We start from the raw sequence: 20,399 nt of genomic DNA, 5'->3' as shown, positions 1-20,399 counted from the left end.
TGTCTGCACCTTGTATGTACTTCTGGGTTTCAGGTTGCCTTTGAGTCCAGGCTGGGAGAAATCAGATTTAAAAAAGGAGGACTCACCCCTTACTTTAGTAGTTCTCAGAGATCTGTTTGCCTTTCCTAACCTGCTTTCTACCATTCTCTTTTTCAAAGTCCTCAATGGTTTACATGATACATCCTTTCCAAGGTTTCCAGTTGCATTCAGGAAGAGAGACAGGGTGGGGTATGCTATCTCCATCTTAATTGGAACCCAGAGAGTGCTCCTTTACTTTTAAATACTTCAATGTATATTTCCTAAGGTGAATGACTTTCTCTTACATGACCACACCATAATGATCAAAATCAAGAAACTTAACATTTTAATAATGCTATTATATAACCCACAGTCTGTTTGATCAATTATTCCAGTGATTTCCTTTATGATTATTCTTTCCCTGGTCAAGATCTAATTAAGGATCATGAATTACATTGAGTTACCATGTCTCTTTAGTCTCCTTTAATCTGGTACCGTTTCTTGGCCTTTCTTTGTCTTTTATGATCTTGACATTTTATTTTCTATTTATTTATTTATTTATTTATTTATTTATTTATTTATTTTGAGACGGAGTCTTGCTCTGTTGCCCAGGCTGGAGGGCAGTGGCACCATCTCAGCTCACTGCAACCTCCGTCTCCTGGGTTCAAGCGATTCTCCTGTCTCACCCTCCAAAGTAGCTGGGATTACAGGCACACACCACCACGTCTGGCTAATTTTTGTATTTTTAGTAGAGATGGGGTTTCACCATGTTGGCCAGGCTGGTCTTGAACTCCTGAGCTCAGGTTATCTGCCCGCCTCGGCCTCCCAAAGTGCTGGGATTACAGGCATGAGCCACCACACCTGGCGATCTTGACGTTTTAAAGAGTACAGGCCAGTTATTTTGTAGAATATCTTTCCACTTGTGTTCGATGTTTTCTAATGATTAGACTCAGGTTATGTGTTTTTGGCAGAAATATCGCACATGAGATGTTGTGTTCTTCCTAGGACAGCATAACAGGAGGTACGTGATGTCTGTTTGTCCCGTTACTAGAAATATTATCTTTGATACTTGGCTAAGCTGCTGCTTTGCAGTTTTCTCTACTCTAAAGTTACTATTTTTGTGAGTTTCTTAAGGGCTAGAGTTTGAATATAATTACATTGTTATGAGGAAAACTCTAGACTAGTGCTGTCCAATAGAACTCTATGCCATGATGGGATGTTCAATTCGGCACTGTCCAATATGGTAGCCATGGCCACATGTGGCTACTGAGCACTTGAAATGGGGCTAATGTATCTGAGTGCGGTGGTTCAGCACTTTGGGAAGCCAAGGTAGGAGGATCGCTTGAGGCCAGGAGTTCAAGACCAGTCTGGGCAACATAGCAGACCCTGTCTTTACAAAAAATAATAAAAAATGAACCAAGCACGGTGGCATGCGTCTGTAGTCCCAGCTGCTCAGGAGGCCGAGGTGGGAGGATCACTTCAGCCTGGGAAGTTGACATTACAGTGAGCTGTGATTGTGCCACTGCACTTCAGCCTGGGCAACACAATGAGATCCTATCTAAAAATAAAATAAAATAAAATAAAATAAAATAAAATATAAAATAAATGAGGCTAGTGGGACTGAAGAAATGTAAGGGATGTAATTTGAATTTGAAAACTTCCAGAGAACATCCTGTGTTAGCATTTCCTAAAGAGTTTTTTTTTTTTTACCCTGCTCTGAGAAAAAAGGTCTCCAGGGTCAAATAAGTTAGGGATCATTCTATATAGCATACTTGGGAAACACAGTACTATTTCCTGCCACCTTGACATCTACACATCTTTGTGTTTTCTCTTGGCCTAGTGCTAGATGCAGGTAAAACTGTCAGACAATTGCTCTGTGAGTCTCCAAACAGCTCCTTAATTAGCTTGTGTAAATGACTTGCTCAACAGCACAGCCAAGTCTGGCAATGGTGGGATTTACACCTAGACCAGCCACCTGACTCCAAAGACTGTTTCTGGTACAGCAGAAATGGCAATGGAGAAAATGATATTGAAGCTCAGGTTGCCTCATGAACCTTTGTTTAAGGTTGATACAGGCAAGAGTTATTATTTAGTCTGTGAATTCCTTTTTACCAATGCAAAACTAGGAAACATTTAGCATTCCCAGAATGTGGTCATTCAGTCTTCCTAAAGGAATTAATATTAATATTAACAGTCCTTGTCAACTCACAGCATAGTTCTCTGAGGATATGTTTCTTTCTGTTTAAATAAAAGAATTCCTGGAACAGGCTAGTAGGTTCATACTTGACACAAAGTCATCCAGAGCAAATATTCTCATACAAATATAGTTGTCATAAGAGGCTCCAAGTGCCTCTCAGTACCACACACATATTCAGTCAGCTACTGAAGGGAAGAGAGAATGAGTAGAAAGTATGAAGGAAGGAGGCTTGGAGGGGAGGGAAAGGAGAACGGTTTGCAAGACAAAGAAATCTTAAGCCAGATTTAGATAAGAGTACTAGAGCTGGTTTGAATTAGAGGGGAATAAGCTGTGTAAGTTGCCTTCTTTGTGTTACTTCACCTGCAGTTCCTTTGGGAAGCTCTTTGCTGAGCCAGGAATAGAGAAATTTTATTCCTATAACTGTAACTTGTTTTGACCGGCTTGCCCCACCATTTGAGAGCTATAGTTTGAAGAATTCTCAAGCAAAGGGACTTTATCTGGTTGATGAGTTCAGAATTCAGATAAAATCTTGAAAGTGGGAACGAGTCATTGTTGGTGCCTGATGCTATAATTCTTGAAGGTAATTGGGTTTAAAAGCAGTTTTTTTGGGGAATGATGTCATCCTCCATAAAAGCAGATTTTAATTTCTTTTAAGATACCAGTGGAAGTTGTGACCCAGAAATGCCCCAATGAGACCTAACAGATGGCTATTTTCCTGTGCTGTTTGGCATATGTTCAGGAAAACCACAGGGGAAAAGTGGCTTTGAGATGCTTGTGCTTTAAGGTATATGCTGCAGTACCTTGTAAAGGTTCATTTTATTGCCAAATATAACATTGAGTTACCAACTGGAGGTGTAAAAGTTCATATTTTCTTTTTTCTGTTTGTGTTTTAACTTTTAAGATATTATATTTACTAAGATTCTGGCAATAGCTTTATGTAACAAGACACAGCATACCAGGCTTGCTACTCAACTCGTTTATGGTAAGTCTGAGCCTCAATATGAAGCTGTGTTTTTTTTAAAAATCAAAACCCTGCTTTTTACATGCTCAATATCTTGGCAAATGTGCCATTAAACACAGTAGTGAACTTAAGACAGCAAGAGAAAGGAGTTAACAAAAGCTAAACGTTGCAGCCTAAACAAACTTCATACAAAAAGGAAAGGAACTATCACTGGTTATGTGGAATTTTCCTGACTAATTAAAACTTTATGGTATAAAACGTGCACTTTAGAATATTTAGTTTTCCAATTCAAAAAGTACCAGTGTACCAGCGTCTATTTGAAACCATTTCTCTCCAAAGCCAAAGTGTCATCAAAATTAATTCAAATAACCCAGCATATTCTAATGCTAAAAAATATTCAGTATTATTGAAGTGGAGGTAAATCCCAGGGATTTTGGGACTTTCTCATGCTGCAAAGGGCTGTTTCTCTGGTTCATTCAAAGAAGCATATGACAGAATGCAAGGATGTCCCTAAGCTCAGTAAAAGGCAAGACTCCTGGCACCCAGCTCTGACCTCTCCATAAAGCCTGGCTACTCTTTCCTCAAATACAGGGAGTGCGAGGATCAAAGGCTGTTGTTCTGCTAGCTAAAGAGACAGCAAACCACCTCCTCCCTCCATCCTAAAAAGCCCCTTCCCAGGTAAATAAAAGTCTACACAGGGAAAAAATTAAAATATACTTATCTACAGAGTACGGATTTTGAAACGTCAATGTAATCCTTACTTCAAAAATTTTAACTACTTTAAAATTTTTAACATCTGGCCATTTCTGATTCCATCTTAAAGATGTATTCAGGTTGGATTTCTGTTGATTTATCATTGTACACTTCTAGTCAAAAATATTAATTTTATTCCCAAATATCGTAACCACTAGTGCTACTGCAATGTATTAGCTCCCAGAGTTATCAAGCACTGGAAGAGAAAAGAATAGATACTCAAGCAGCAGGCAACATTTATGGCCCTTGCACACAGCGGCATCTGAATAGCTACTGGGTAGTCTGGGGATAATTTTTTTTTGTTTTGAGATGGAGTCTCGCTCTGTTGCCCTGTCTGGAGTGCAGTGGCACCATCTCAGTTCACTGCAACCTCTGCCTCCTGGGTTCAAGTGGTTCTCCTGCCTCAGCCTTCCAAGTAGCTGGGATTACAGGCACCAGCCATCATGCCTAGCTAATTTTTGTATTTTTAGTAGAGACGGGGTTTCACCGTGTTGGTCAGGCTGGTCTCAAACTCCTGACTTCAGGTGATTCACCCGCCTTGGCCTCCCAAAGTGCTGGGATTACAGGCGTGGGCCACTGCGTCTGGCCAGTCCAAGGACAATTCTAAAAACAAGAAAATTCATGCATTATAGTAAATATGTTGTAATTTTCACAGTTGAAATTTCCTTAGACATTGTACTTTCTCTATAAGGGAATCCTGATTTTTCTTAATATTATGATGAGTCAGGACTTGAACTAGCAGCCTTCTTTCTCTTCTTACTGTTTTTGTCATGCTCCTTTTTCCTTTTTTTGTGTTGTTTTTTCTCATTCTTCACTGCTTTTCTTCTTTTTTGCTCTTATCTCCTCAATATACTCTGATTCTGACAAGGACTCAGGTGATAAAGATTTATCTTCAGAATGAGGGTTTCTTTTTGCTGAGTCCTTTAATAGCCTTTTTCTTTCTCAGTTGGGTCCTTCTTTTTCTTTAAAAAGAAGTCTTTTTTCCTTATTGTCTTTCTATCCTTACTGTCTGATTCAGTTTCTGACATGGAGCTTTCAGAAGATTTATGTGAATGGTTCTTTTTCTTTCTCCCTTTTCCGTGTTTCTTATCCTCATCCTCAGAATCAGAAGAACTGCTGGAAGAATCAGAGCATGATGAAGACGACGAATACCTACCAGATTTCTTCGTCTTTTTCTTTTTTTTCCTCTTTTTTTGGATAACAATTTCTTCCTGTGTTTTTCTAGTTTTTTCTTCAAATGCATACAAAGCCTTGGCGCCTTTCTTTTCTAGTTGCTCTTGCACTTCTTCCCAGATAGGCTTTGGTTGACTGAGAGAATCCTGGATTGTTGGCCCTTAAGACTGGATTGGACCCCTTGATCTGGCCATTGCTGTTGGATTCACGTGGGCTGCCGGATGGTCCTGCTTCTCCTTGGTGCCCGAGTGAGCGCACAGTCAGTCATCAAGGGACACAGTCACCCGCCAAGGGAAACCTGGCTCGGGAGGCAGCTGAAGTAGGCCTGCCGCAGGTCCTTCTGCACGAAAAGTTCATATTTTCACGAAAATCTTACCGATGTGTTTAGCAGGCTTGCTTGTTTCATTTCCTCCCCCCATTATTCAGTGCCTACTTGGTTTACCACTAGAGGGCATTGTTGGCAGTGATATCAAGAGAAAGCATACTAGAGCATTTTGCCAAAAAATTTTGTGCAAACTTTTTCAATTTTCATTTCGGCCAGTAAATAAAAACATACATTGAAAAACTACTTCATTTAATATTTTATTTTTATATTTTATGCATCCCAAATACTGAACTTCTAGGCTTTTTGTGTGTATTAATTTAATAAAAGAGAAATCATTGTAAACTTTGGTTCCGGTTTTCTAACAAACGTTAAATCTAGAATCTGTCAGTTTTCCCCCTGCAATGTAATACACTCTCACACATCCTCTCTTGGAATGTTATTGAGCACTTGGAGACTCATTATTTTTTATTTCCCAAAAGAGTGAAACTATTCTATTTTCCATATCATGCCATTCCTGATATTTGTCAGAGGATCTCAAACTAGCAAGGGACCTTCAGTTTATCTAGTTCAACTATTTATAATAGACAGAATTTCTTCTACACAGTGATGAAGGGTTGTCTAAACCTCAAAATGATAAGAGAAGCGTTTTCCATTTTGGGACAACTGTATTATTTATTAGAAAGTTCATCAGGTGAAGGCAGAAGTTTGCCTCTTTGAAATTTATTGTATTAGATAAGATCTTTTAGTTGTAGATAACAGGAACCAAATCAAGCTTGCTTATGAGAAAGGGGGGGTAGATTAGTTGTTAGAAAACAGAGGTGTCCAGGGCCCTTTGGGGGCGGGGGGCAAGGGGAGGGAGAGCATTAAGACAAATACCTAATGCATGTGGAGCGTGAAACCTAGATGACGGGTTGATGGGTACAGCAAACCACCATGGCACATTATGCCTACATAAAAAACCTGCACATTCTGCACATGTATCCCAGAACTTAAAGAAGAAAAAGAAAACAGAGGTGTCTTGTGGGCTGTGGGTAACTGGATACCTGACATCTGTCGGTACTCAGTCTCTCTCAGTCTGCTGCATCTGCTGCCTTCTATGTAATTACTTCATTCATTTCTCTCTGCACATCAGGATTTTCTGCTTCTTGCATCCCCATGGTGAAATATGCCATTTGAATGATAAAACTGACGAATAACTTTTGTTACCTAGCTGGAGTAGGCTGTTTCAGCATTCTATGAAGCTGGCCACCTCGGGATGGTGCAGTATGTGATTTGGTCTGTCAAGGGTCAAGAGTCCATTCTCACACTGCCTTCATGGTGAAGTAGGTCTCTTGGTTGGATGCTTTGTTGTGTGGGTTTCCAGGTCTGTGGATGAGGCACTCCATAAGCCCTTGGTAATGGTGCTGGCTAAGGCTGTGCAGGCAGGAAAGGAAAACACATACTTAGGATGGGTATCTCTCCCTGTGAGGATGAATGGCTGACTGGTCTTTCCAGGATGGAAGGGTTCCATGTGGTCAACTTGCTAGTAAGTGGCTGGTTGATTCCCTCAAGGAATATTGCCATACTGAAGATTCAACGTGTATCTCTGTTGGATGTTCAGAGGTAACAGTAGGTAGACAGGCATTGGTAAGTGAGGTTCATGCTGTCAGGCTCACACATAGCCTCCATTTCTGCCGCCATGCCCACCCTGTTCATGTGTCCATCATGCATGCTCTGGGTGACCAATGACAAAGACTAGTTAATGTCAAGAGGCTGAGTCATTTCATTTTATTTGGTTGTTCAGTGCTTTTTCCATGGTAGATGCTTTCTGGTGGGTATCCACATGTACGACACAAGTCTTGACACTTTATACGTTCACCCATTTGTCTACCCACATGCCTTTTCCTCAGACACCTTGTCTCTGATCTTCCAGTCCTTTTCCTTCCAGTTCCCTGCCTGCACAACTAGGCCATTGGCCATTTCCTAGGAATTTATATGTATTTTCACCTTGGGTCATATCTCCTTCTACCCAAAGTGGATGACCAGTTATACTGCTCATAATCTGCCATTGGGAAGATTTCCTCTTTACTCTCTTTCCCTGAATGTGGTTGTAATGAAGCCACTGTCTATTTTTTGGTTTTCATCCACATACTGAGCCAATCCATCCATAAACCAACCTTTGGCTTCTTTCTTTCTTTTATCTGGTCATACAGGACCCCTCTGGCCCACCCTCCCTCATTCTTGCCCAAATATGTTCCTAAGTGCAAGGGTTGGGGGTATTGACTGGTATAGCTGTGCTTGGTGATATGGGGTCTTGGTTTCCTACTCATGAAACTTACTCACGCCTTCCAGCCCTGTTCAGGTTTAATCCCACATATATCAGCACTCCCTTACAATGGACTGCTACTAGCAGGACTGGAAGGCATGAGTAAGCATCATGTGGCTTTATGGTTTAGTGGATCCTACAGAATTCAGTGCATAATAAGCATTTCCAGATGGGTCATTTGGTCTCTCGTGGCCAATTGTTCCATCACTTCTAGGACCTAAACACACCAAAAATAAGAGCTGTTTTTCAAAGCGCACGTAATTTGCTGTTGATGGCATGGTTTTGCTCCATAACCTCAGTTATGATTTGTGATTCTTTCACTTGAGCTTGCCAAACACTCTTTACTACATCTTTTCCCACCACATGACACCTCTTACCATGGGGCCTGTTGAATCATACAGACCAAGTGACAGGGCTGATTGCACTGTGGCCTGGTCCTGCTTTGACACCTTTTCCTGCTCAAGGCCCCACTCAAAGCTGGAACCTTCCCATATCACCTGATATATGGGCTGTAGAAATATTACCAGCCATGAAATATATTACCTCCAGAGCTCAAGGAAGCTGACAAGTGGTGGCCTTTCTTTGTGGTAGGAGATGGAGACGCAAGATGCAGCAATTTGTCTTTAGTTTGGAAGAGCTAACCCTACACACCACTCACCTACTGGACTCCCCAAAACTTCACTGAAGTAGCTAGTCATGAATCTTCACAGGTTTTATCTCTCATCTCTTGGAACACATGTCAGTGATAATAAAAAATATAGATTTGCCCCTTCTCCCTGGTTTCTGACACAGATCTTCTAAAATTCTTGGAATTTCCTTAGTGATAGGGGTAATAGAATCATCTTTTGGTATTCATAACAAATATCTTTCAACCATACTTCAGTTTATGCTAGCAAACTGACTCTTGATGGGCCCCTAAATAGCTTCAGGAGGGGAGCTAGTTGCCAGAGGAGTCGACCATTGTAATTAGTGGGTTGAAACTTTCAACTTCACCTCTGAACCTCCAGGGAGGAGAAAGAAACTAGAGATTGAGTTTAATCACCAATGACTGATGGTTTAATCAATCATGCCTACATAATCGAACCTCCATCATAACCCCTAAACGATGGGATTCAGAGAGCTTCTGGGTTGACGAACACATCCAGGCACTGCGATAGTGGTCCTCCCAGAGAGGGCATGGAAGCTCTACATTCCTTCTCCCATACCTTGCCCTTTGCATCTCTTCCATTTGGCTGTTGCTAAAATGTATCCTTTACAGTAAAGCAGTAAGTAAACTGTTTTCCTAAGTTCTGTGAGGCCTTGTAGCAAATTATCAAACCTGAGGTGGGGATTGTGGGAGCCCCATTTTGTAGCCACGTCAGACAGAAGTATGTGTTCACTGGAGACCCAATACTTACAACTGGAATCTAAAGTAAGAGCAGCCTTGTGGGACTGAGTCCTTAAATCTGTGGGGCCCAACTCGAATCCCAGATAGTTAGTGCCAGAAATGAATTGAATCATAGGACACTCAATTGGTGTCAGAGGATTGGAGGGTTGCAGACTTTTTTGGTTAAGGGAAAGACCCTACACATTGATATCATAAGTGTTGTAAGCAAAAACAACACAGAATGTCTCACCAGTATACTAGCCACCTCCTGCTTGACCTATCCAAAGCATATGATGTCATGATGTAGTAGATGAGTGTCATATTCTATGGGATGTCCAGGTGGTCCAGACCTTTTAGGACCATACAGTAGTCCCTTATTATCCGTGGGAAATATGTTCCAAGATTCTCAGTATGTGCCTGAAACTGTGGATTGTAGTGAACCCCATACATACTACGCATGAGTTTCTTTTTCCTTCTCAATTTAACAGAATATTCATTCTAACCATAGATCTTAACAACCTCAGCATATGAGAACTTTTACTTTCAACTTAAAGGAAGCAATTTACAGCTTTTCTTTGGCATATCGAATTGCCAGCATCACTACTCTTGCATTTTGAGGCCATTATTAAGTGAAATAAGGGTTATTTGAAGAAACACTGTGATACTGTGACAGTCGATATGATAACAGAGATGGCTGCTAAGTGACTAATGGGTGGGTAGTGTACACAGTAGAGAGATGCTGGACAAAGGGAGGATTCACGTCCAGGGTGGGCTAGAGCAGGACAGCTTGAGATTTCATTCTGCTACTCAGAATGGCATTCAGTTTAAAACTTCAGGCGAGGGCACCACACTAAACGTGTTCTTGATCCTGTCTGGGTACTCTTCCTGTATCTTGCTGATGAGGAAAGTACCCATCCCAGACCCAGTCCCCCGACCAAAAGAGTGAGCCATCTGGAAACCCTGTAGGCAGTCACAGCTCTCAGCTTGGATTGTTTATTTCCTGAATTTTCCATGTAATACGTTCATACCATGTTGACTATGGATAACCGAAACTGTGGAAAGCAAAACCACAGATAAGGTGGGACTACTGTATTGTGAACAAGGGCAGGAGAATTCACGTAACATAAAGGCAAAAATATAGGAGAATATTACCATCTATCTCATGTGAATATGAAAGATTTATTATCCTGTTTTCTATTAGGGATGGAAAAAGAGTGCATGCGCCAAGTCAGTGAGCACATACCATGTACCTGAGGTTTAATTAATCTAGTCATGTTACCTCTTCCAGCACCACAGCTACAATTCAAGTACTTCTTGGTTAAATCTATAGTAGGCTATAGTCAGTTTCAAGGATCTATCTGGCTTCTGAAGGAGTGAGATTGCTTGCTTAAGTGGAGATATAAGGGGTCATTATCCTTGCGTTCATTAGGTCTTTAATAGTATCCTAATCTCTGTCATTCCTCCTGGGACACAATATTATTTTTGATTCACTATCTTGGCCAGGGGTATGGAGGGAATTTTCAGAGGTTTCCATATTACCTTCCCCACTATGATAGCTCTTGCTCCACAGAGCAATGACTCTTCGATATGAAGCTTTTTCTAAGCGGAAAATCTATCGATTCCAATTATGCACTTGTAGACTGGGGAAATGACCACAGTGTGAGTGGGCAGACTCAGTGGCTCCATTGAGAATCTGATTTTAGATAGGACTTCATTTGCTACCTGTCCCCTATAGGCCCTCATTCTAACAGGGAGGAGTTGTGATGACATCTCCAGGCATTAACATCATCATCTCAGGTCCTGTGTCTAATAATCCTTTCTCCAGCGTACAGTCCATTGAGTAAGTGGTTGTATATCCCTTTGAAGAAGGGCCAGAGGAATCATTATGGTACATATTTTTCATGATATTGTAGGGTCCTTTCTCCTAGGAACCTGGATACATCTTTAATCAATGGGTCTAAATATGCAAGTTTGACTCAGCTCTGGGAACTGAGCAAACAATTGTGACTTATATTGGGGTGATTGCCCTCATACTCCTGCTTCTTCATTCTTGCTTTTTAAAAAAATTATATATATTGAGCAACATCCTTGTTGACTTCCCATCTGTTTTCCCTGAGAGACAGTGTGTACTATTAACCATCTTCACAACTCCTTGAGCATAAAGTCTCCTTGACTCTTCCCATGGTCTTGCTAGTTCTTAGATTAGTTGTGGCCTCCTGGCTTCTGGGGGTTAAGTATAGCCACCTGGCCTCTATTACTTCAGGGCCTCATCGTCTCCCTAGATATTAATGCACCACACTCCTATAGCTAATATAGAGCATGTTACAATTTTCTCCATCCTTTTACTTTATTTTTTTATCAGTTTTATTGATATACATTATAAATAAAAATTGTGTGCGTTTTCAGGTTCAACATGATGTCTTGATATATGTATAAATTGTGAAATGATTATCACAACCAAGCTAGTTAACTTACTCATTAGCTCACATAATTATCATTTTTTGTGTGTAGTGAGAATGTTTAAGACCTACTCTGTTGACAATTTTCAAATACACAATATATTATTATTGACTATAGTCACCATGCTGTTACAATAGCTCTCCAGAACTTATTCCATCCTTTTACTTTTGACATCTCTGTGATCTTATATTTAAAGTTTGTTCTCTTATAAATGGCACTTACAAATCTCCTTGATGGGGTTACATCATGATAAACCCATATAAGTTAAAAATATCGTAAGTTGAAAGTACATGTTTGATTTACAATATTGTCAATTTACAGTGGGCTTATCTGAGTGGAAGCCCATTGTAAGTCTAAAGAATGCACGTTGCTTTTGCACCATTGTAAAGTCAAAAAACTGTAAGTCAAAGGAATGTAAGTGAAGGACCGTCTGTATTGGGCTTTTTTTAAAAAAAATCCAGTCTTATAATATCTGACTTTCTAATTGAAGCATTTAGTATGTTTACATTTAGAGCAATTACTGATATGGTTGGGTATAAATCTACAAACTTATTAAACTTTTTTTGATCTATTTCTATTTTTGTTTCTTCTTTCCTGCTGTCTTTGGGATGAATCAAAATTTTTTATTACTTTAGTTTTCAAAGGAATGTTTAAAAAGAGTTAGTCTTTTAGATTTGCCCATGTATTTACTGTTGCTGGAGCTTTTCATTTTTTTAAAATTCCACATTTCCTTTAGCCCAAAAAACTTCTTTTAGAATTTTTATAGAGCATATCTGCTGGTGATAAATTTCTTCAATTTCAGTATGTTTGAAAATGTCTTTATTTCACTTTTGCTGAAAAAAATTTTCATTAGCTCAAAAGTCCTAGGTTGGCAGTTTTATCTTTTTTTCCACACTTTAAAGATGTCATTTAATTGTCTTTTGACTTCCACCATTCTTATAATCATTTCGTTGAGTATATTTTTTTCCCCGTCACTTTAAAGATTTTATTTTATTTTTAGTTTGAAGTAGATAACTATGATGTTCTTAGGAATTTTTTCTTATATTGTCCTATTTGGGGTTCACTGAGCTTCTTAAATATGTGAGTGACGTCTTTCATCAGTTTTGGAAAATTCACAGACATTATCTTTTCAAATATTGCTTCTTCCTCTCTTTTTTATATCATAATCTATAACAGAACTCATCTAAATTATTTGTAATCCTTATGAAAACAATGCAAATTAGACGTTATCATCTTTACTTACAGATTAAAATTAATCTTACTGAGAGCCACTTGCCTAACAACATCCTACTTGTTAGCAACAAAGTGAGAATTTCAGTGCAGGTGGAACTCTCTATGCCTCTAGAATGTATACACACCTCTTTTCCCCAGCCTGCCCCCTTCACTCTTTCTATTGTAAGTGTGGTGCTGCAAGGTGATTCAGAAAATATGAGGTACTTTGTGGTCAAATCAATCTAAGAAATGTTGTAGGCTCTTTCCCCTCTTTAAGATTCACAATATCCATCAGCATGTTAAAAGTCCTACGGTAAACAACTTTAATAGAATGCTTTCTAAACTTATTTGACCTCAGGACTTCCCCCAGCCTCATTAAATAAAACCTATTAACAGTCCACAGAACTAGAGTTATGTGGAGTACATTTTGTAAAAAAGCAGCACTACATTATTCTGCCTCCCAGATACTACTGGTTATAATATTCTAAAAGGTCATCTCTGCATTATTTAATAATAATTCACCAAGGCATTTGACAAAAACTTCAGAGCTAAATTTTATTAATTTTATCATTCCCTATGGAAGAAACACATTTGACTGAATATTTAAAATAAATATATGTTAAGCCATGACTTAAAAAAAAAAGAAAATAGTAAATGTAAGAGACAATAAACAGTTAGCATAATAAGGTTCATCCTTATTTCAAATATATTCTCTTACCTAAATTACGAAATGAGTTGCTCTACCCATATCAGTAATGAATCATTTGGTTGCACATAAAAATGCTATTTTAAAAGTATTTTCATATAAAAATGGCAAGGAAGGTCAGGAACAGAGAAATTTATAACTGTTCATACGGAAGTCATAAAAACAGAAGTATTTTCACCATAGGGTAGATGCATTAGATATCACTAGCTTGCCCTGAAGTTTTTATGTGGATTTGACTATCAAGGTTAAAGTAAAACCTGTAAAATATTTATTTTGCAGGAAATGTGTTAGAATATGTTCATTTGGTTAAGACTCATGGAGTGAAGTTTCTTATGAACTAACAATTAAGCTGGCCTCCGCTGGATCTTCTGGAATTTCGACTAAATTTTAAAGTAAATGAAGATCCATGATCTTCTTTGAGGCAGAAGGAGTCTTTTGTGTGATTTGAAGGCATCATGGCTATAATCTGCTTAGTGGTAAAGTTCAGTGTATTGAACACAGATGTACCAAGCAATTGCTATGTCCCATAACATGGTGACATACTCCCTGATCCCAAATATCAGATGTTTGCTGAGGAACATGTGACTGTCCTTGACTAAAAAGCCTCATTACATTTATCTCCCCCGTGTTAAATCAATAAATGCTGATAAATGGTGCCCGTTATAGGGAATATAAAAACACAACTTCTACCTTAGAAAAATGTAGTCATCTCTCACATACCCATAATCTCAGTTTAATCACTTGTCAAGCCTTGTCAATCTTGTTTCATCCATACCTCTTTCCACTTTCCATCAGCCCTAGCCCTTCCACCCGAAATGGATTCAGAATGATTCCCTAAAAACTTTTTGTTGGCCAGGCGCGGTGGCTCACGCCTGTAATCCCAGCACTTTGGGAGGCTGAGGCGGGCAGTTCACGAGGTCAGGAGATGGAGACCGTCCTGGCTAACACGGTGAAACCCCATCTCTACTAAAAATACAAAAAATTTAGCCTGGTGTGGTGGTGGGTGCCTGTAGTCCCAGCTACTCAGGAGGCCGAAGCAGGAGAATGGCGTGAACCTGGGAGGGTAGAGCTTGCAGTGAGCCAAGATTGTGGCACTGCACTCCAGTCTGGGCGACAGAGCCAGACTCCGTCTCAAAAAAAAAAAAAAAAAAAAAAACCTTTTTGTTGCCTATACGTCACTTTCTTGTTTAATAAACCTTTTATTTTGGAAGCATTTTAGGTTTACAGAAAAATTACAAAGAGCACATAGAGAGTTCCCATATACGCCACAGCCAGTTTCCCCTGTGATTAACACTTTATATTAGTATGGTATATTTGCCACAATTGATGAATGTTAATGTTAATACATTATTATAATTAGAGTCTATGATTTATACAGATTTCCTTAGTTTTTAAAAAATCTAATATCTATGTTTTGTCCTGGGAACAGATCCAGGATACCACATTCTATCTAGTTGTCATGTATCCTTAAACTCATCTTGGCTGTGGGTTTTCTCAGACTTTCTCTGTTTTTTGTAATCTTGACAGTTTTGAGGAACACTGGTCAGGTATTTTTGTAAAATATCCCTTAATTGGAACTTTTCTGATATTTTTCTCATATTCAGATTGAGGCTTGGGGGTTTGGAAAGGAAGATTACAGAGGTAAAGTGCCATACCCCTCACATCATATCAGTAGTACATACTATCAGCATGACTTGTCACTGTTGATGTTAACCTTGATCACTTGTCAGTTTCTTCACTGCAAAGTTGTCCTTTCCCCCCTATTTCCATACAGTACTCTTTGGAAGGAAATTATTATGTGCAGTCCACACTAAAAGAGTGAGAAATAAAGCCCCACCTTCTTTAAGGTGAACTCTCAACATAAATTATTTAGAATTCTTCTGCCAGGAAATTTGTCTATTCTCCTGCATTTATCTACTTATTTATTCAATCATTTATTTGTATCAGTATGTACTCATGGATAGTTATATCTTGGATTATAAATACTTATTTATTCTGTTGCTTAAGTTGTTCCTTCTTTGGCCATTAGGAGCACCTGCAGTTGATTCCTGTGTCCCTTTGACATACTGCCATCATTGGGAGTTTTTATTTGTTCATCTTTTGAGCATTTCCTTAACTGTGATTCAGGCTCATCTTATATATTACTTCTCACCCAGTTCTGGAATCAGTCATTTCTGGGTCCTTTATTGGAAAATGATACTAGATCTACGATCTGGGCTCCTCTAGGTATGCTCATTGCTGCGGGGATATCACTGCTTCAAGGACTTCTCAGCTGACAGAGCAGGGAAACATATGCTTATATCTGCATATCTGTAAGGATTTCTGCCCCGCTGGATTTTGGACTTGCATGGGTCCTGTAACCCCTTTGCTTTGGCCAATTTCTCTCACTTGGAATGGCTATATTTACCTAATACCTGCACCCCCATTATATCTAGAAAGTAACTAGCTTGCTTTTGTTTTTATGGACTCACAGGTGGAAGGGACTTGCCTTGTCTCAGATGAGACTTTGGACTGTGGACTTTTGGGTTGATGCTGAAATGAGTTAAGACTTTGGAGGACTGTTGGTAAGGCATGATTGGTTTTGAAATCTGAGGACATAAGACTTGGAGGGGCCAGGGGCGGGATGATATGGTTTGGCTCTGTGTCCCCACCCAAATCTCATCTTAAATTGTACTCCCACAATTCCCACATATTGTGTGAGGGACCTGGTGGGAGATAATTTGAATCATGGGGCGGTTTCCCCATACTGTTCTCACTGTAGTGAATAAGTCTCATGAGATATGATGGTTTTATCGGGAGTTTCTGCTTTTGCATTTTCCTCATTTTTCTCTTGCTGCTGCCATGTAGGAAGTGCCTTTCACCTCCTGTCATGATTCTGAGGCCTCCCCAGCCATGTGAAACTTTAAGTCCAATTAAACCTCTTTTTCTTCCCAGTCTCAGGTATGTCTTTATCAGCAACATGAAAACGGACTAATACATTACACATCTGAAAAAGGTCTAATATATCCTGCATCTATAAGTAACTTAAATTTACAAGAAAAAAAAAAACAAACAACCCCATTAAAAAGTAGGAAAGGGACATAATCAGACACTTTTCAAAAGAGACATACATGCGGCCAACCAGCATATGAAAAAAGCTCAACATGACTGATTAAAGAAATGCAAATCAAAACCATAATGAGATATCATTTCACACCAGTCGGAATGGCTACTGTTAAAAAGTCAAAAAATAATAGATGCGGCGAGGTTGCAGAGAAAAAGAAACACTTATACACTGCTGCTGGGAGTGTAAATTAGTTCAACCATTGTGGAAGACAGTGTGGCAATTCCACGAAGACCTAAAAACAGAAATACCATTTAACTCAGCAATTGTGTTACTGGGTATATACCCAGAGGAATATAAATCATTCTGTTATAAAGACACAAACTCACATATGTTCATTGCAGCACTATTCACAATAGTAAAACATGGAATCAACCTAAATGCTCACCAATGGTAGACTGGATAAAGAAAATGTGGTACATATACACCATAGAATACTATGCAGCCATCATAAAAAGAATGACATGGATAGAGCTGCAGGCCGTTATCCTTAGCAAACTAGTGCAGGAAGGGGAAACCAAATACCACAGTTCTCACTTATACAGGAGCTAAATGATGAGAACATATGAACACATAGAGGGAACAACAAACACTGGGGCCTATCAGAGGGTGGAGATTGGAGGAGGGAGAGGATCAGGAAAAATAAATAATGAGTACTAAGCTTAATACCTGGGTGATGAAATAATCTGTACGACAAACTCCCATGACAAAAGCTTATCTGTATAACGAACTTGCACATATGCCCCTGAACTTAAAATAAAAGTTAAATTTTAAAAATGGTGGTATTTTAATTTTGTTATTTTTAGGCATTTATGACTTGCAATTCTTTTATAAAGAACTTTACCTATTCAACTATTTGGTTTCCATGAAAAACAATTTGTACAGGAAGACTTGATTTTTTTCTTTATATTTTAGTTTTCAGCATAATAAATTGACACTCTAACATTCCTTAAAGGCGGCCAATTAGTTTTTCAGTACTTTTTTTTTGAGACGGAGTCTTGCTTTGTTGCCCAGGCTGGAGTGCAGTGGTGCCATCTCGACTCACTGCAAGCTCCCGGGTGCATGCCATTCTCCTGCCTCAGCCTCCCGAGTAGCTGGGACTACAGGCATCCGCCACCACACCAGGCTAATTTTGTGTATTTTTAGTAGAGACGGGATTTCACTGTGTTAGCCAGGAAGGTCTCGATCTCCTGACCTCATGAACCGCCTGCCTCGGCCTCCCAAAGTGCTGGGATTACAGGTGTGAGCCACCGTGCCTGGCCAGTTTTTCAGTATTTTTAAGTATCATTATGAGCTCATGGATTTTCACCTAATTTTATATGTTTCAGTCAATTGCTATTATTATTATTAATCTTGAGCATCAAGTTTTCTTTTGTTTTTTGTTTTTTGTTTTTTTGATCCATGGTACTCTTCAATCGGCAATGAAGACTTAAACCCAGTACTCTTTAACAGTTTCTGTGCTGTCTAGTTCCAAGTTTACTTCCCACATTGCCTGCCTCAGACCTGGAATGAACCATTTTTTAAGGATTCCTGGCTCCTTTTAGAGACTACAATTTGGGTTCTAGGATAGTGTGTTGCTCCTATGCTGATCATTACTTTTAGGCCTTTTCCATGCTAGAGCTACAAAATGTATATTTTAAAAGGAAACAACACTCATGACTTTATACTGATATTTCCAATTTGAATTTAGTATCACATGCTTTTTACTCAGCTTCTATTTTACAATTGTATTTCTTATGCTGAAAATCTTGATTCCAAGTAACAATAACCTAATTTATTATTTGAAAGGAGACAGATACAAAAGAAAACCTACTCCATGATTCCATTTACACAAAGTTCAAAAAACAGGCAACAGAAACTTATAATATGCAGAGATTAATGCTTGGGAGGAAACGTTATAAGGAAAGAGTGATTGCCATAGAGTCAGGATAGTAGCTACATTTAGAGGAAGAGAGAGGATTGTGATTGGAAGCAGCACTTGAGGAGTTCTGGGCATTTTGGCAATGTGTTGCTTCTTTACCCAGGTGGTAACTACGTGGGTGTCCATTTTATAATAGTTCACTTTTTTATATATATATATGGGGTCTTACTATGTTGCCCAGGCTGGTCTTGAATTCCTGATGTCAAACGATCCTCCTGCCTCAGCCTACTGAGTAGCTGGGATTACAGGTCCATGGCACCATGCCTGGCTTGTAATAGTCCTTAAATGCCTCATTTATGTTTCATGACTTTTTCTCTCTGTGCTGTTGAGGGAGGAGGTGAGAATCAACTCTGGAGGTGGGGCCTGGAGCACTGGACCAAACTGAAGACTAGCTAAAACAGAAATGGGCCAGAAGTATCCTTCCATAACAGACCCCCATCAGTGGGCCATGAAGTTTACCATTGCCATAACAACGTCTGGAAGTTACTGTCCATTTGCAAGACAATGATCCAACTCAGAAGTTATCACCACTTTTCTAGAAATTTCTGCATAATCTGCCCCTTACTTTGCATGTAATTAAAAGTGGGTATAAATGTGACTGCAGAGCTCCCCTGAGCTTCTGCTGTCAGCACACTGTCTGTGGGGTAGTCCTGCTCTGCAGGAGCAGTCATGGAGCCGTACCACCACTGCCTCAATACAGCTGCTTTCTTCTATCCATCCGCTTGCCCTTGAATTATTTCCTGAGCAAAGCCAAGAACCCCCCTTGGCTAAGCTCCAATTTAGAGCTTGCCTGCCCTGCATCATTATATTTCTTAAATTAAAAAATAAAGTAAGAAAAGAAAATCCAAAAACAAACAGATGGACAAAACCATGCCTCCTGATTTCTTCCGAGAAGTCGTAGCTAAAGTAGTCTGTGTCCTCCTCCGACATAAGCCTCCAGGCCCAAGCCAGGTGCAGTATTGAATTGAAAGATGGTAACAGTAATCGGTGAAGAGAAAGCATCTCTGTAGCCTGGGAGACATAATTTGTTCATCATTTATTTATTCATTCAGTAAACCTTCATTGAGGTCCTCCTGTGTGCGAGGCACTGGTCTAGGCACAGGGAGTACAGAGATGAGTAAGTTAGGATGTTGCCTGTGAGAAGAGGGCGGTGGGGCTTTAGATGGTAATACTCATCTAAATCAACCCATACAATATGGATTGAGGATGCTATGACACATATTTTTACAGAACAAAGTGGGGGAAATGAGTAATAATTCAGTGAAACATAACAAACACTCTAGCTTTGTTTTGTTTTTTAAATCAGAAAAGGATATTATACAGGAAATGAAGAGTTCAGAAAAATATTTGCTGATTTTTAAAGGAAGAGCTGTTAACATTTGAAACCTGTTCCCTACTTCGAACCCTTAAAAAATGAAAACAATTAGGATCTGAAGTTCTAGAAAGTGAAGAAACATTGTTTGCATGTATAGTTCAGTATAGTGTGGAAAGTTCTCTGTGGAGGTAGGCACAATCTGATGTATTCAGTTTACAAGTGCCTAGAATAACTAATATTTAATTATTCATTCTCTACAGGAAAATCTGAATTAAATTTGATAAGCTGAGAATAATAGCTGATCAGAGTGACATTTAGTCTTACTACGATGCTCTCACAGTTCAACTTAAATTGGAGAGCTGGGTGGGAAGCACTGAATCATGATGTACTTCAACTTTCCAGAAAGATTAAGTGATTTTGATTTTCCTGAAGTCCTACAGCTAGGGAATGATAAGGCCAGAGATAGGATCTACGCCTCTATGCCACTTTGATTGGGCCATGGCTCTGCATTTCTCTGGAGTAGAGCTCCCAGAGGAAACTAACAGTCTCTGAGCTATGGATTTGGGGCTCTTTCCACCAAACCC

At 39.3% G+C, this 20,399-nt stretch overlaps 1 pseudogene; it reads right to left on the bottom strand.

Moving 5' to 3' along the window:
• Window positions 1-4,642: 4,642 nt before the first annotated feature.
• Window positions 4,643-5,508, bottom strand: LOC100585037 (annotated as a pseudogene).
• Between the last annotated feature and the right edge of the window lie 14,891 nt (window positions 5,509-20,399).

This window comes from Nomascus leucogenys, chromosome 23 (genome assembly GCF_006542625.1).
Source record: "Nomascus leucogenys isolate Asia chromosome 23, Asia_NLE_v1, whole genome shotgun sequence".
NCBI classification, from domain to species: domain Eukaryota; kingdom Metazoa; phylum Chordata; class Mammalia; order Primates; family Hylobatidae; genus Nomascus; species Nomascus leucogenys.
The sequence above is the reverse complement of the archived record's forward strand: the minus strand, read 5'-3'. Positions and strand labels throughout refer to the sequence as shown.